General features: G+C 36.3%; 1 long non-coding RNA gene across 1 annotated transcript in view; it reads right to left on the bottom strand.

The window, feature by feature from the left end:
- Window positions 1-17,349, bottom strand: part of LOC136848270 (uncharacterized) — a 101,518-nt gene extending 84,169 nt beyond the window's left edge. Inside the window, exons 1-2 of the long non-coding RNA XR_010855992.1 lie at window positions 17,295-17,349; window positions 9,157-9,273 (exon numbers count right to left, since the gene is read on the bottom strand). This is a non-coding gene — a long non-coding RNA (uncharacterized lncRNA). The remainder of the gene's footprint in view (window positions 1-9,156; window positions 9,274-17,294) is intronic.
- Window positions 17,350-19,075: the final 1,726 nt, after the last annotated feature.

Here is a 19,075-nt window from a genome sequence, read left to right as displayed (position 1 = left end):
GCAATACCACCTGAAGATGGACGTTAATAATGGCTTTTCCTTGGCAATATCGCCTCCTAATTACGTATCCTTCGCCCCAAACTCGCTGAGGGGTAGGATTCAATACGTGGGGTTGGTTGGGGGCGTGGAGGTTTCAAACCTCAACTGAGGTTGTAAATTTAGTTGTATGTCTAAATCCCTTCCTTTTATTCCTTTTATTAGTTTTCTGTAAAAGGAAACTATTGTGCCGGCTTTGTCTGTCCGTCCACACTTTTATCTGTCCGCACTTTTTCTGTCCTAACTTTTTTGTGTCCGCACTTTTTGTGTCCGCCCTCAGATCTTAAACACTACTGAGGCTAGAGGGCTGCAAATTGGAATGTTGATCGTCCACCTTCCAATCATCAAACATACCAAATTGCAGCCCTCTAGCCTCAGTAGTTTTCATTTTATTTAAGGTTAAAGTTAGCCATAATCGTGCGTCTGGCAACGATATAAGACAGGCCACCACCGAGCCGCGGTTAAAGTTTCATGGGCCGCGGCTCATTCAGCATTATACCGAGACCACCGAAAGATAGATCTATTTTCGGTGGTCTTGATTATACGCTGTAGCGGCTGTACAGAAAACTCGATTGCGCCGAAGAAACTTCGGCGCATTTTTTACTTGTTTTCTTTTACATTTGATTTATATTTACGTACAATAATAATGAATAACTTTTGGAAAAAGGGACAATCAAGACTTTACCAATTATTACTGGAGATTCGAACTCACGGTCTGCTTTACTTTATTTTGATAATCACGATGAGGATGTGAGCGCTTGAGAAGGTTTAAATGAGTATACTGCATTTCTAAATCATCTTTCTTTCTTTAAATCTTCATCTTTCAACCCTTATGGACAGAGCCTAAATACTATAAACCAAAGAGTTCTGCAAAGGGAAATCAGCTTGTGAAGAAAGACAAGTTACAGGAAAAGGTGATAAATAAATAAATACATAAATAAATAAATAAACATATATATATATATATATATATATATATATATATATATATATATATATATATATAAGGGAACAGAAAATACAACCGATATGCCTGAAATTCAGGAGACGTCAGTAGCAGGAGATAGCAGGAATGAAATCGCTCCCCGCTTGAACATCTGGATACCAGAAGATTCCACAACTGGTTTAGGCGAACTATTACACGTTTCAGTTGTGGCCAAGGGAAAAACAACTAGCAAAATGCGTAGTATTGAAACCACACTTCGATAGCTCCGTGATACGCGGCATAAGGCCTCGCAAACTGTAAAATGTTGCATGCAATTTCCACCGATCGGAAAGCGAAAAAAAAAAAAATTTAAAGTGTCGAGTCAGCGAAATTCTACTCTGTCGAAAAACCGATTGGCCAATCGCATTCAAAACGTCACGAGAACCCGCCTTGCGCAACGCCCTTGATTATTTTAATCGTCCAATCATTAATCTAGTGTTTTTATTGCCCAATGAACTCTCAGATACTTGAAAAATTAGTAAATCCTTAAATCTAATCAGTCTTGAAGTATGGATGCTCTACAATGCTGCGTTTGTCACTCGATGACGTCAAAAATGACATTTAGTTTTTTCTTAGTGAATGACCTTTACACTGCTAACGAGAGAGAGAGAGAGAGAGAGAGAGAGAGAGAGAGAGAGAGAGAGAGAGAGAGAGAGAGAGAGATGTGGGTAACATGAACTGTGATTATTCACGGAATATTTGATTTCAGCATCATCTACAGTAAAACAATAAATAAATAAAATTAACAACTGTAAAACTACTAACTACTTAACAAGCTAGGCACTAGAGCAACCCTGGTCCACCTCCCCGCCAACTTCCCCTGCACCATAAAAACTAGAAACACTTCCAGGTATAAAAAAAAAAAACAGGTAATCGAATTAATAAAAATAGAGAATAAATAGCATTCACATCATGCCAACAAAAATTATATACACAGAATTTGGAAATAAAAGAATAAAGAATAAATAGCATTCAAGTGACGCAAACAAAAGTACTAAATAGCATTTGCAAATAAAAAAAAATAAAGTATAAATAGCATTCAAATCATGCCAAAAAAAGTACATAAATAACATTTGCAAATCAAAAAATAAAGAATAAATAGCATTCAAATGACGCAAATAAAAGTAAATAAATAGCATTTGCAAATGAAAAAAATAAAGAATAAATAGCATTCAAATGACGCAAAACAAAACCACATAAGCAGCATTTGCAAATAAAAAAATAATAAATAGCATTCAAATCACGCCAACAAAAGTACATAAATAGCACTTGCAAATAAAAAAAAAAGCATAAATAGCATTCCAATGACGCAAACAAAAGTACAAAAATAAAATTTGCAAATAAAAAAAAATTAAGTATAAACAGCATTCAAATCATACTAACAAAAGTATACAAATAGCATTTGCGAACCTACAGTGATACGAAAAAGAGAGATGGAGAGAAAAAATAAAAGGGTAAGTTTTGATATTATACACGATTACGTCTGAATGGGGGCCGGAGGGTGGTAATTACATTTCCCCACTGGTGCAGCAATCATTCACGCCACCAAAATTTCCCAAGATACGCATCGCAGAGATGCGTAACAGGGCCGCCGGTGGCGTTACGCGTTGACGTAACGACCATTTTAGACATAGTCTTGCAGTGAAGCTAAATTGTGAAAAATATCGCAAACGAGGCACAGTTATTTGAGGATGAGACTGGCTGCGACGATGGGTTGTTAAGGCGGATGCGGAACGAATTATTTAAAGCGTTTTGTCATCCGCTGCGGATGCTTTTACTCGAGTCTGCATTCTGCGAATGGGTATATTTCGTTTGATTGAGAATGTAACTTGTTTGGCATTTAAGTACGAATGTAACTTATTTAACTTTTAGGAATGTAGCTTGTTTACCATTTAATTGGGAATGTAACTTATTTAACTTTTAGGAATGTACCTTATTTATCATTTAAAAATGTATGTTATCTGACACTGAAGAATGTAACTTACTTAACACTTAATTAAGAATGTAACTTATTTAACATTTAATTAAGAACGTAATTTATTTAACATTTAATTAAGAATGTAACTTATTTAACATTTAATTAAGAATTTAACTTATTTAACATTTTATTAAGAATGCAGCTTATTTAACACTGAAGAATGCAACTTATTTAACATTTAATTAAGAATGTAACTTATTTAACATTTGATTAAGAATGAACCTAATTTAACATTTTATTAAGAAAGTAACTTATTTAACATTTCTTCAAGAATGGAACTTATTTAACATTTAATTAAGAATTTAACTTATTTAACACTTAAGAACGCAACTTTTCATTTATTCTCGCATACGTCAGCACATTTAATTCTGTAGGTATCGGTTAAGCAGGTGAATTCAGGTGCTACGGAATCCTACCATAAAATTCAAAGAGTTATCCTCCAAGGATTGTTTTGAAGAAGAAGAAGAAGAAGAAGAAGAAGAAGATGAAGAAGATTAAGGAAAATACTCGACAAAGTCACAAAACAAGTAAGTATATATTAGTTTTACCAGACCACTGAGCTGATTAACAGCTGATTAACAGCTCTCTACGTGGCTAAGAACCAATTGGTTACCTAGCAACGGGACCTACAGCTTATTGTGGAATCCGAACCACATTATTTCGAGAAATGAATTTCTATCACCAGAAATAAATTCCTCTAATTCTTCATTTGCCGGCCGGAGACTCGAACTCGGGCCTAGCGAGTGCTAAGCGACATCTCTACCGACTCTCCCAACGGAGAACTATGCAGGTCCCAATATGAAGTCATGAATGTCAGTGGATCAAAAGGTAAGAGCTACCACTAAATGTGTATGTGTCTCACGGTTTCGACGTTGTCAGCCCATAACGAATTAACAGTTCTGGGTGGGCCGTTCTATGGGTGTGTCCCACGCCCACGCTTTCTCTCTCTCTCCAACACGGTTCAATTCTCCTCCTGTGATCCGTATGAAAGTTAACCTCACCCCCACCCCCACCCCCCCAAAAGAGAGAGAGAGAGCGAGAGAGAGAGAGAGAGAGAGAGAGAGAGAGAGAAAGAGAGAGAGGGCCCAACACCATTCGTTAACGATGTGCTTTCAAAAAAGAAAGTGGCGACGGCGCAGCTTTCGAAGTTGCAGCAGATGCAAATCGGAATGCGAACTCACGCGTCATAAAAACTAATTGCGGAATTAGGTGCTGAAAAGAACCAGTCGTCTGTAATCGATTATGTATTCCTGTGTAATCGTGACTGAGGGAAATATGAACATAAAAAAAATATATATATTTAACAATGTTTTCAAGCCTTTCGTCATCGCGAGCAATTGTTACCGTCGTGTGTAACTTATTATTTTATATAATAAAAATCCAAAATTATATAAATAATCGTATTATGAATTATTTACATAAAATTGTGGATTTCTATTACAAAACAGTTTAAGCACGACACTGAATTTCTTAGTTGCATCATTATTATTATTATTATTATTATTATTATTATTATTATTATTATTATTATTATTATTATTATTATTATTCAAAAATACACCTTATTTACATGAACAAGCCCACAGTATTATTATTATTATTATTCAGAAAATAAACCCCTATTTACATAGAACAAGCACACAGTATTATTATTATTATTATTATTATTATTATTATTATTATTATTATTATTATTATTATTATTATTATTATTATTCAGAAAATAAATCCCCATTCACATGGAACAAGACCACGGGGACCAATGACTCGAAATTCAAGCTACCAAAGAATACGGCGTCCATTGGAAAGAGTTAAAGAACCCAACAGGGAGTACAGAAAGATGAGATCATCTAATATAAAATAAAAAAAATCAATCAATCAATAAAAGAATATATACAAATACAAATAAAATTATTGAAATACTAACTGAATCGTTTCAAGATAGTAATGCATTGCATCTCCGCTGGAACTTTTGAGGCTCAAATTGTACGACACCATCTAGCAAGGATTGAACAGACATCGGTTACATTGAAATATGATTAGAGGCCATTTTTTTTTTTCGAAGACCGTGTCATCGTATGATCACGTGACTCTCGAGGGCCAAGATTCCAATATCGCTCGATTCCGTTCCTGATTACTTAAACGCTCCGTGATTTTGCATAAGATTCCAACTCATTTGAAGGTTATTGGAATTAGGATTCAGATAGCTGCGGGCCTCGTCTCTCTCTCTCTAAGTTTACAAGATGTTGAAATCACTCAACTTCCATAACGAACTGACTGCTGAATTCTCTCTCTCTCTCTCTCTCTCTCTCTCTCTCTCTCTCTCTCTCTCTCTCTCTCTCAAACGCAGACAGAGGTTCATAGCATGGAAATTGGAGGAAGTGTTTGAAGGGGCGTAGAATAAATGAAGAACGAGTTAAAAATATACGAAATATATATATATATATATATATATATATATATATATATATATATATATATATATATATATATATATATATATATATATATATATATGTATATATATATATATACATACTGTATGTACACATACTGTGTATATATATATATATATATATATATATATATATATATATATATATATATATATATATATATATATACTCATATATATATATATATATATATATATATATATATATATATTTAAGGGATAGAAAGGAATGAGAGAAAAAAGTAAAAGCTGTCAGACGAAGAAGAACATTCAATAAAACAGGGAAAGGCGAGCAACCGCAGAAAGCACAAAAAAATTAAAGAATAAAAAATCTCAAAGAGCCTTCGCCTCTCCTTTCCGGAGAGGCAACAGGTGAGAGAGGAGAAGCCGTCGGGAGATCCTGTAGAAGTGACGGGGCCTTCCGAATGGAAGGGTGTTAAATCCTTTGACGTCCTTTGGGGCCGCCCTTGGGTAACGGGGGTGTGAGGGGGGGGAAGGGTTGAGTTTTTATGGAAGAGGAAGGAAAAGACTCTCTCTCTCTCTCTCTCTCTCTCTCTCTCTCTCTCTCTCTCTCATAACTTGAAGACTGGGAATATCAACTAATACTAAATAATCCTAATGTATGAACATCACCCAATCAGGAACGGCTTTGTCCAGGGGACTGAAAAACCAAGTTTGAAATAAAAAAAAAAACTTCTAGTTTACTGAAAAAACTAAACTAAAAATAATGAAAAAAACATTATACCCAGATAAACCAACAATGAATTAGCCGTAAGCCACTATGGACAGATGTGTTGATTGAATGTTTTACATTGACCTGACGTAACATAAAAAAAACAAGTAAAAAATGCGCCGAATTTTCTTCGGCGCAATTGAGTTTTCTGTACAGTCGCTACAGCGTATAATCAATCAGGACCACCGAAAATAGATCTATTTTTTGGTGGTATCGGTATAATGCTGTATGAGCCGCGGTGGTGGCCTATCCTATATCGTTGCCAGAAGCACGATTATGGCTAGCTTTAACCTTAAATAAATTCAAAACAACTGCGGCTAGAGGGCTACAATTTCGTGTGTTTGATGATTGGAGGATGGATGATCAAAATACCAATTTGCAGCCCTCTAGCCTCAGCAGTTTTTAAGGTCTGCGGGCAGACAGAAAAAATGCGGACAGAAAAAGTGCGGACGGACAGACAAAGCCGGCACAATAGTTTTCTTTTACAGAAAACTAAAAGATTGACAGATTTCCCAACTTGACTCGAGCCTCTCATAAAATAGACTGTTCTCGTCTTTCGAATTAGGGACTAGAGTTTACCTTACGTTTTCTTGCAACGCGAAAACGTTCCCGAAACTACCCATCCGAACGCAGCCGAGGTACGTTTTTGAAGGAGTCACGGACTGCAAAAAAAAAAAAAATGAAACGTCGGCATTTTCGGTTTGGAAATTTCGAAAGAAAGCTGGTCCCCCACAACCCCCTCCTTCCTTATTCGCCTCTCCTCTCTCTCTCTCTCTCTCTCTCTCTCTCTCTCTCTCTCTCTCTCTCTCTCTCTCTCTCTTCTATCTTCTCGATCGCTTGAAAATCAATCCTCTGGGAGAAAAGCAGAGCCAAGGCAAAAATATCCCCTCTCTCTCTCTCTCTCTCTCTCTCTCTCTCTCTCTCTCTCTCTCTCTCTCTCTCTCTCTCTCTCCTCGCCCCCGTCTTCTGAAGCGAAATGATAATGAAGGAGACTTGAAAAGAAAGAATTGAGAATCAGGAATGGGAGGGTATTATGGGTCACTGCCCACGATAATGGGTGGGAATGACGGTTTAAGGGTAAAGACGGAAGTCCCCTGTCACTTCGCTTTTGAAATTCAGGTTCTCGTGTTGTGAGATAAACAAACAAATAATTTTGGTCTTGTTTGCCAAGAAATATTTTACGATTTGGTCAGATGTTTTGTATATCGCGTTGTTTTGTCATATTAAACAAATTTTGTACGATGCGCACACATACGTGGACATACGTGGACATATGTACATATATATATATGTACATATATGTATATATGTGTGTATATATATGTATATATATATATATATATATATATATATATATATATATATATATATATATATATATAAAAGTACATTAAACATGAATGCTTGTGCGTATGTCTAGAAACGTTTGCTTATTAAAAATCATATATGACCGTTGTTTCTGTATAAATAACTATGTTAATTAATTTTTTTTTCTTCAAGTGTCACTTTCTGTCAAAATCCATAATTATGTAAAGTGTGACTTGAACATAAACACATACTGACAACTTATTGTCCTGAAAATCAAACCAAAGCTGTTTATTTTGGTTAATTATTAAAACACCTTTCACTCTGGATGAGTCCAGAGGTCCATACCTGGCTTCTTGTGCCTTTAAATACCTTTATTACACTGGCTGACCACCTTCAGGTAAGGCCCCGTGCTAGCATAAAGCCAACTTAATCTAGAACTAACTAACCAACGCAAGGAATATGTTTTTAAAATAAATCATAAGACTACTGAACTATTACCTTTTAGTTTTCTGTAAAAGAAAACTATTGTGCCGGCTTTGTCTGTCCCTCCACACTTTATTCTGTCCGCACTTTTTTTTTGTCGACACTTTTTCTGTCCCCCCGCAGATCTTAAAAACTACTGAGGCTAGAGGGCTGCAAATTGGTATGTTGATCATCCACCCTCCAATCATCAAACATACCGAATTGCAGCCCTCTAGCCTCAGTATTTTTTTTTTATTTTACTTAAGGTTAAAGTTAGCCATAATCGTGCTTCAGGTAACGATATAGGATAGGCCCCCACAGGGTCGTGGTTAAAGTTTCATGGGTGGCGGCTCATACAGCATTACACCGAGACCGCCAAAAGATAGATCTATTTTCGGTGGCCTTCATTATATGCTGTACAGAACACTCGATTGCGTCGAAGAAACTTCGAGAATATCCTGATAGTTATTGTAAATATTTTTACACAATATTCACAATGTGAATAAGAGTGTAAGAGTATAAGAGTGTATATCCTCACTTTTAAAATACAAGAGTATCCTGATAGTTACTGTGTACTCGTATACACAATACACATCGTGAACAAGAGTGTAAGAGTGTGTCCCCATGACTATATTCCAGTGTTCAGTGTCCACAAACGTTAAGTCATTTTAATCCGTTTCTGTAAATTCGCGGGTTTTAGGTAATCGTTTTAACTTCTGCCCCCTTCACCTACTCCCCTACCCACCCATCTTCCATCCACTCACCCTACCCTCTCCCCTCAGTCCACTGGAGCTTTAAATTAGAAAAGAGAATTGATTGATCTTCATGGACAACGCACTAATGATTGGATTTGTTTCTTCTCTCTCTCTCTCTCTCTCTCTCTCTCTCTCTCTCTCTCTCTCTCTCTCTGTACGTGTGTGTGTGTGTGCGTCTACGCAAAGTTTGTGGAAAAAATAAACGCACACACACAAACATATCTATATATATATATATTATAAGTATATTATATATACATTATACATAGGCCTATATATATGTGTATCTATGAACCGACTCTAAATCTTGATCCATGAAAAAAATATTTTAAACAAGTACCACTTAAATAAGATAGTTGCGCTACAAGGTTAACCAAGCCTTTCTTATCAATTCGTTATTTAGCCTTGCTTAGCAATGAACCAAACGACCAAAAAATAAATTACCTGAATCCTGCGCTTCTTCTCTCGCTATCCTACGCGTCACCTAGATCCTTTGAGACGCGATGAAGAACGGAAAATAACTTCCCCGTTTCGTCTCCACCACATCTAGTTAGCCTAACCCTGAAATACACCGTAGATCTGGATGAGTATAGCGAAGGGAACCGGTAAAAGAAGGCGTGTAAAAAGATGTGAAGATTAGGAGACTGTCTATCATTAGACCTTGTTAGGTTATTCCTGGAAACTGAGAAAAAAAAAAAGGCTTACAAAATGTGAAGATCTGGAGATTATCCGTGGAAACAGGACTTCAAATATACGTAGTAATGGCTGAGCCATTTTCTTTACGAGAGAGGACTATATTTGCTCAGTGTGAGTAAAACAGAAATGGGTGGAATCTCCTGACATAAGCTGGGGCCGTTTTGCGTTACGTTTGAGTAATGATGATTGGAAAACGTACAAAAATATAAACAACAATTTTGTAATAAAAAAAAAATAAGTTAGCATCCATCAAATTACTGTGTATTTGGAAGGTAGTTTAGTTAGAAAAAAAAAACACAAAAGATTAATTTGGTTAGAAGAGCTTATAATCGGAAGAACTTAACGAAAATGACAGAATTGATAATGCTGGCTACATTGATTAAGAGGCACTGGAGTAGACATTGATCATTTTTTTATCATCTTTTTATCTGTTATGTAGTCTTATTAAGACCACAACCTCATTCCTCAACAAGAGGTATTATTATTATTATTATTATTATTATTATTATTATTATTATTATTATTATTATTATTATTAAAAAATACTCATAGTAGCGCGAGTCTTAAAATGGGGTAACAAATCCACAGTTATGCATATGTACTTATATTTAAAGATAAAACTGTACGGATTCCCGAAAGCTATCTGTCAGTTTTATCTTTAAATATACGTACATATACATAACTGTGGATTTGTTTATTATTATTATTATTATTATTATTATTATTATTATTATTATCATTATTATTATTATTATTATTACTGAGAACATGAACCCTATTCATATGGAACAAGCCCACCGCAGGGGCCACTGACTAGAAATTCAAGCTTCCAAAGAATATTACGGTGTTCGTTTGAACGAAGCGACAGAAGGTTACGGGAAATACAGAAAGAAGTGATCAATTATTGGAAAAGAATAAAAATAAACTAACAAATAAAAAGAAAATAAACAAAAATGCATATTTTAATAAACTTACATTTTTGTTTATTTTCTTTTTATTCGTTGGTTTATTTTTTTCTTTTCCAATGGCTGATCTCTTCTTTCTGTATTTATTAAAATACAAGGGAAATTATTTTAGGGTAATAAATGCGTGGCATCTTCGCTTGAAACTCCGACAACGACTGAACCTTTCAATACGTAAGCGAACTCTACATACACCTCCTCCGTAATCTTAAATACCGACACGTCTGGATTATAATGATCATCATATTGTTATAGGATTATGCAACTGGCGTCGAGTCCAACAGGCTTCAATATGTATTCAATCAAACCTCTGTTAAATACGGGACAATGTACCAACACTACTGGTTGCAAATTGGATTAATGTGAAGATAATGTGAATGAGACCGGGTTACGTCCCCGTCTGATGTGCAATGGACAGGTACATGGAACACTGAGCACATGAAGAAATAGGAAATGCAATAAGGAATTGTATTGAAGACAAGGAGAATTAAAGATAAATCACTTTGCCAACGTGCATTGAGAGAAAATAAATTATAATGAATATAATGGCAATCTGAACAACATTATTTTAAATGCTTCATGCTCTTGCAACATTACTGCAATATTCATAATAACAAGTAAAGAACGTGTGAGATTAATCACTTGAAAAACGTGTATAAAAAATAAATGAGAGCTTGTAAGAATTCTAACGCTCCTGTTCACACATTTCATATTTTTGAAATGTTATCTATATACAAAATATGACAATTTTAATAGAAAACTACAGAAGATATTAGGTGAATTATAATTGTGTGTGTATACATATATATATATATATATATATATATATATATATATATATATATATATATATATATATATATATATATATATATATATATATATATACATATATACGTACACATATATACATATATATGTATGTATATATATATACATACTGCATATATTATAATATATATAAACATAAAAGAAATACAAACAGAATTTCTACGATTTCCCTACCACCTTATTTTAATAATTTATGCCAAGCGTCAAAATCGTGGACGCAACCTTCCCGCTTCCAAATAATAGCTCGGCCTCTATCCTGTTGCCAAGTCGGCTTCTCCTTCCCTTGAGAGAGAGAGAGAGAGAGAGAGAGAGAGAGAGAGAGAGAGAGAGAGAGAGAGACGGGATAAGGTGACAACGCGATGACGTTCTTTGAGAGTTAAAATCCCACTGCCCTTGATGTCGAGATGGAGTCACTGTTTTGAAGGCTGGTTTTGTGATGGTAATCATTTTCATCGTAGCAACAGCTCGTCAGTTATTATTATTATTATTATTATTATTATTATTATTATTATTATTATTATTATTATTATTATTATATAAATATATGTATATATATATTTATATATACATATATATGTATAATTACACACACACACACACACACACACATATATATATATATATATATATATATATATATATATATATATATATATATATATATATATATATATATATTTGTTTTACTTCAGTCTAATATCGCTCCACGAAGTAAAAAAAAAAAAAATACCCACAAAAATACAGCAGTTAACATGACAGAATAATTAGGACTGAAGTTTGTCAATCGAAATACACGGCTTTGCCGTGTAAATAGTGTTCTTATTAGGCCATTTAAACCTCATATTATCCTCTTCTCCCTAAAATTATAACTATCATTGATATGCCAAGCTATAAAGACAGATAGCTTTTAAAACTCGTAATACGAAGATAATAAAGCTGGTCACATTGTGTCATTATCAAACCGCTTCAGGGAGACTGCAAGACGCCCTGGTCAACTGTGTGAGAGTCAGTTAAGTGTGTGAGTCACCGAACAGTGCGTGAGTCAGTGAACTGTGTAACTAAACTGTGTAAGTAAACTGTGAGTCAGTCAACAGTGTTTTCGTAAATTGTGAGTCGCTAAACCGCACGAGTCCCTGAACAGTGTGCGAGTCCGTAAACTGTGTGAGTCACTACACAGTGTGAGTCAGTTAAGTATACCTTAGTTTTACCAGACCACTGAGCTGATAAACAGCTCTGAGTCAGTAAACGGTGTGAGTCACTAAAATGTGAGTCAGTAAATTGTCACTAAACAGTGTGTCAGTGATATATGAGTCACTAAATTGTGTGTCAGTAAACTATGTGTGAGTAACTAAAGAGTGAGTCAGTAAACTGCGTGAGTCGCTAAACAGTGTGTCAGTAAAGTGTGTGAGTCACTAAACAGTATGACAGTCAGTAAACTGTGAGTCAGTGAACTACGAGTCACTAAATTGTGAGCAAGTCGGTGTGGGAGCCACTAAACAGAGTGTGAGTCGGTAAACTGTGTCACTATACAGCATGTGAGTCAGTAGACTGTGATAATCACGCAACAATGTGTAATTCAATACTTTTTTTTTTTAAATGAAAGATTCTCAGAAAGGTAAAACTAACATATATATATATATATATATATATATATATATATATATATATATATATATATATATATATATAAAGTAAGGGTTTTAAGCTCGTCATCAATAACTATATATAACAATTTCATAACAAAATAATAACAGGTGTAGTATATAGCCTTTCAAACCTCATCCTCTTCAAAAAAAGAACAATTTAGAACAATATATAAAACCTATGTAAAAAACAAAAATACCGCATGCACGTATGTTACACCCATTTAATCCCAACGCACTTTAACGAAATCCCAAATCTAGCGGCATGCGGCAAGTGTCAAGTGGAACCGAGAGGTCTGCATTACGACACTTTGTGGTTCCACTGCCCCGCATCCACCGCGCGTGGAACCTGAGATACGTGATGCATGGGCTCTGAAGCCCTGTTATGAAGCAAGCAATGCTTTATTTTAACGCTGCATGCAACGAGCTTTTAAAACGAAGGTCTAACGTGCGAGCGATTTCTGTGAAATTGTTGGTAGGTGGAATGTTGCTCGCTAAATGTGATTTAAATTGTACATTGTTACTTTTTATTTCATTATTTACATATCGTAATTTTTTCATGTGCTAATTGGGATTGTACAAAACGCACTTGCCGTGTGGTAATTAGACTAAAATAAACGGTCTTTTACTCATTTTATTTCCTTTGCATGCGGTTGCCTGCTCACGTAATGTAAGAAGAGAGAGAGAGAGAGAGAGAGAGAGAGAGAGAGAGAGAGAGAGAGACCAATGCCTCCATGTTTACATATGGAAACACTCATAACGGTTTACAACACCTTAACAAAATACGCACCGTGTCTCACACACTTTGAGTAAAAAACGTTTATAGGCCTACTTTCAGATAAATTCTTTTATTATTCGAGATAATATCCCCAATCCAGTTCAAAAGTTCAGCAAGACTTCGATGAATTCAATTTGAAACACAAGAACCTTTCTGAAGATAAAAACAAAGAAAAAAAATCTAATATGTGGTCCCCCAGGAGTCTTCCAAGTGGAAAGAAATTTACATTTGAACGAAACGGTATTGAATAATACGTAGGAATGGATGGCTCATGTGATTCAAAACTGCGTGACGAAATATATACAAAAATTATTTTATTTTTACTATAAAAAAAATTACACATCCAGTATCACGTAACTTAGGCACAAACGCACTGACGCTTCACAAAAAAGTGTTGTAATAGATTATACTGTATCTATATCAAACTGTAAAAAAAAACTGACACAGAAAACTAATATATCAAATGTATGACGATATACGTATGCATGCACAAAATTATACATGTATATGGAGACATATATGCAGAGTACGACCTACAAATGCTCAATTAAGCATTTAAAAAGCAGATATAAGCTATAGTACCATATGTCACAATACCGTATCACTATTCAAGAAAAAAAATATATGAATCGAAATAACAACAAATGGTAACAGACGAGAAAACAATTAGGGAATAATAATGGTGACACATTAATAACAAGGTAAACAGAATAAAAAAAAAATCGTTAGGTTATTGGAAAAATTTGTACGTACTTTTTTTCATAAGCTCGTGAAGAATTGATACACTTTATTTCCGTATTTTCCTCGTTAGTGGAATGACGTCATACACTCGTTAAGTGCAGGAGATCGTTACTGGCTAGTTATATATATGATACTACTTCGAAAATGTTTGGAATTCATATCGTACTAGCGATAAATGTTTGGAATTCATATCGTACTAGCGATAAATGTTTGGAATTCATATCGCACTAGCGATAAATGTTTGGAATTCATACCGTACTAGCGATAAGTTCTTCCCCAACCTTCTGGCGCAATTTACATCGGTTATTCAACCACTGTCCCATTCATCAATAGCAAAATCATTGCAAAAATGCAACAGAATTCCTACAGGAAACAAACGAGTCCGGACGGCCAAACGCTTTTGCGTTAGAATTCATTTACATAAAACAATGAATTATTGGTGACGCTTCGCTTGTCTTTCATGTCCAATGCGAAGTCATCTCGTCCGCTCAATCACCCAATGCCCATTTTGGGGGGCCGCCATTCCTCTGTGATCCAAACCTATGGACGTCGCAGTTAATGGAAAGCTCGTAGCTGGTTCGTCTCACCTCTCTTGTGTTGTTTATTTAATTGTTTTCCTGTGGGGGTGGGAAAGGGGAAGGGGGACTTAGTCTCTGCTACGTTCCCTAGGTTATGGCAGCTGTGGTACTTCTGTCCCTCCCTCCTTCGTCAGTTTTGTATAACTGTCTGTGTAAGTTGTCCTTGGAAAAAGGTAGCTTTCAGCACTGAAGTGTTCCCTTTCACTAATGTTACTTCTAAACGAGCTACAGTTGTGCTACGTTTGAACGAAGTAGCTTAGTTTTCCTTGTATATATGTATAAGTAACATCGTACTCGTGAAAGGATTCAGAAGACAACAGTGGGATAAAGGTACGTGGTTGTCAAATGTCAGTGATTTGCCTTAATGAAAAATTGTGCTTTTGTTGGCCTAAAGCAGTGAGTTACGCACGCAGCAATCAGTAGACTATGGTGCATTGAAAAGGGCAAAGCGTTCGCTATGTGAAATCTTGCGCATGCGTATAATGACGTCACGTACAGAGTTCGTTACCGCCTTCTCTCGCTGCGCTGTTTACATTCGACATTTTTTCGTTCATTTCATACTGTCTATGGCGATTTAAATACTGCCACCATAACACCGGCTAAAAAAAAGCACATGTAACATGTGAATGTGTATTAGTAATTGCTTTTGCACATTTATGGGTCTATGACTACCATTTTTCCTAGAATGCATAAAAAAATTATGATTTAAACTTCGATACTCTTTTTATTATGATTTAAACTTCGATACTTAAGTAGTTTTCCCTCCTCCTTCACTTATTAACAGTTTCCTTGTGCTCTCTCTCTCTCTCTCTCTCTCTCTCTCTCTCTCTCTCTCAAACGCACACTTACACACTTGCTCTGTTAATTACTGATGATATATATTTATGCGTCTGTTACTGCGAACCCTTTCCAATATAGAATATGTAAATTAGGATCCCAATTTTTCAAATTCAAGTAGGCCTCTCTCTCTCTCTCTCTCTCTCTCTCTCTCTCTCTCTCTCTCAGTGGGCTGTCACCAGGGCAATTTCTTTCGGCAGAATCGTTTCGCATCGTAAAATGACATTAAATTTGGTCTAACGTGAACGAGCAGTCGAATATGCATTTAACCAAGTAATATTATTAATACTACCCATTTCGTGAATACGTTTATTAGTTATTTTAATAAGAAAATAAAAGTTACGCTTAGAAAAGTTGCCAGTTTTCTGTAGCCATAACAAAAAAAAAAGAAAAAACTGTAGCCTAGGTGATATAGGCCTAGGTTACGTATGCTAAACCTCTTGACTTCAGTTTGACAATAAAATCAAAATAGGAATAATTCGTCCATAGTTTGTTATATACTACATATACTACTGTATACATTCATGAATAAAAGTTAATACGAAACAAGTGATGTGGAGATCATAAAATTAAGAAATGCTTAACCACGACAGCTCTCTGAATGAGACTGGGCTCGATGACGTTGATGGCTTTGGAGGAAAATCGGTTATTATTATGGCTATCTTGCTTTTTCTTGTCAGTGGTCACAATGAAATAATAACTTCATACTTCAAATATAACTACACAATATGTGAAACTCTTACCACAAGAAATCCATTCGAGAGAGAACTGAAAATGTGGAGTTCGTGCGGTGAGGTGCATTCGCCATGACTGTTCATATATGATTGAATGGTGCCTTTGGATCTATCATCACTGTCATAATTAATTGTCTGTTCGCCGTTGCGTGCATTTGCGTTCCTCTTCTTATTCTGATTTATTATATCATGGTTAATTTCATCATTTATCATCTTGTTAACACTCACTTATCAGGAAGGATGGTAACATGTTCGAATCTCCCTGTTTCTGTACCTTTAGAAAGGCTTGCGCATCTCTCTCTCTCTCTCTCTCTCTCTCTCTCTCTCTCTCTCTCTCTCTCTCTGTGTGTGTGTGTGTGTGTGTGTGTGTGTGTGTGTGTGTGTGTGTGCGCGCGTCTCCTTATAAAATAATTACCAGTTTTCCGTAGATATGACTAAAAAAAAACTATAGCCTAGATGGCATAGGCCTACTGTAGGTTATGCTAAACCCCATAAACTCTTGTATTACTATAAAATCACAATGGAAATAACACGTTCATACGATCTGTTATATAATAAAGTATACCTGTATTAAAATTAATACAAAACAAGTGATTTTGAGATTATTTAATGTTTACTCCCTACAGCCATGCTTAGCCTAGGCGAACTTGGCCAACAATAACAGTGATCGCGTAGAATCGAAATCGGCTTTCGTTATAGATCTGTTTGATCATCGTCATAGCCTTCAGTGAAACAATAACTTCGTATTTCAAATACAACGACACGATATGAGAAACTCTTACCTTGCAAGAAATCCACTCAAGGAGGAGCTAAAATAGTGGGGTTCGTAAGGTGGGGTGCACGCGCTATGACTGTTTTACGAAGGATCGAACGCTTACATTACTAAACTGTAGCGTTGTCTTGTACAGCCAAAGTATGATTCATTGTCTGTTCATACATTTGCGTTTTTTAATCTTACTCCGATTTGTTATTTATTTGGTTAATCTCATTAGTTCTTGGCTTGTTGTTTTGCTGTAAGAATCGACTGCTTTGTATGTTCTTAGTCCGTATTCACTACAGTTTTGTTTAAAGAAAGTTAAGGTCATGTTGGTGTAAGAGTCGTTTTTATTTCCTTAGTCTATGATTTGTGCAAATTTTTATTGCTGTATTGTTTTTCTTCTCCCTAAAAGTGTGCTTTTGGGAATGCAGCATTTTCTCTTAAAGCAAACTCACCGTATGCATTTAAGAAAAGGGCCGCTCTCTCTCTCTCTCTCTCTCTCTCTCTCTCTCTCTCTCTCTCTCTCTCTCTCTCTCTCTCTATTGTTTGCGTAAGTTCATGTTAGCATACAAGTAATACGACATAATCAGTATTATAGTTCCAAAGTTACATCGTGGGGGAAGAGTTACCTTCAGACTACCTTCAATTCTTACCCAAGTCAAAAAGTCGGAAGGACAGCCGCCCCAGGGCGATGGCACCAGGAAAAGAGGCGGCCGGTCATGCGGTCTTGCTCCGGGCATTTTCCCCTCCGAGTATTGAGTCTCTCACACTCGAAAGCCTCTCAGGGCTCACCATGACCTCGAGAGGTTCTTTTTTTCGTGCCTGTCGCTGCCTTAAAAGCAGCCCACGCACGTAGGGAGGAGACTTGTTGCCCCCAAAAACCATTGCTCACTAGAGCTAAACTTTGGTAGGGGGTGGGGTGAGTATCCTGGGTGGGTATGCTACCCCTCTCCGCTTTTAGGGACCTACCAGCGTACAATGCCTTGCTTTCTCTCTCTCTCTCTCTCGCTGAGTAAATGCAGTTGCTGTTTTGTGAGGTTGTGACATCAGAGTTCCGGCGCGTTGCGGGACAAGCCCAAGGGCGGCCGGACGCTGGGACACAACATCACCTGAGTCTAGAGGATGTGCCGTCCTAAAGAAGCCACGGAAGCTGCTCTCATGGTGGACGACCTCCTCACCCAACTCCCTACCAGATCTCCATGAAGACAAACCCTCCTCCTTCACTCACCCTTCCATCTAGCTAGCCACTCACCACCCCCCCCCACCCTTCTTTCTAACCACTACCCCCTCCATGTCTCCCTCTCATCTTTAGGTTCTGGATGCAGGAAAAGGAAAGAAATGAGGAAAAGGAGCAGAAGTTGATGAAAAGGCCATCTTGAAAACATTCCTGGAAGGATGAGAATGCGTATAAAGATGGGTGCTCACAATTCTTATTGTGTGGAGAGAGAGAGAGAGAGAGAGAGAGAGAGAGAGAGAGAGAGAGAGAGAGAAGCAAAAACGACCTGAAACGTTTTTATACTGAAGAACGGTTTCCTTTCCGTTGGTGCCTGCCCTACCTGTTGAAACCATTCAGTTGTTGCTGTTATTCTCGAGTTTAATTTGCTTTTTTTTTCAAGAATTATTTTAATTTTATACTAATGTGTGAAACAGCCGTAGCGGTGGAAGTTTTCTGCACTGTATGTTCTTCCACGACTTGGTAATTGTAGAATGAATGTGCCAGTTGCTTTTATCACGTTTTTTCTTTAGTACCACCTCCTTTTGGAGACACACTCTCTCTCTCTCTCTCTCTCTCTCTCTCTCTCTCTC

Source organism: Macrobrachium rosenbergii, chromosome 18 (assembly GCF_040412425.1).
Source record: "Macrobrachium rosenbergii isolate ZJJX-2024 chromosome 18, ASM4041242v1, whole genome shotgun sequence".
NCBI classification, from domain to species: Eukaryota; Metazoa; Arthropoda; class Malacostraca; order Decapoda; family Palaemonidae; genus Macrobrachium; species Macrobrachium rosenbergii.
The sequence above is the reverse complement of the archived record's forward strand: the minus strand, read 5'-3'. Positions and strand labels throughout refer to the sequence as shown.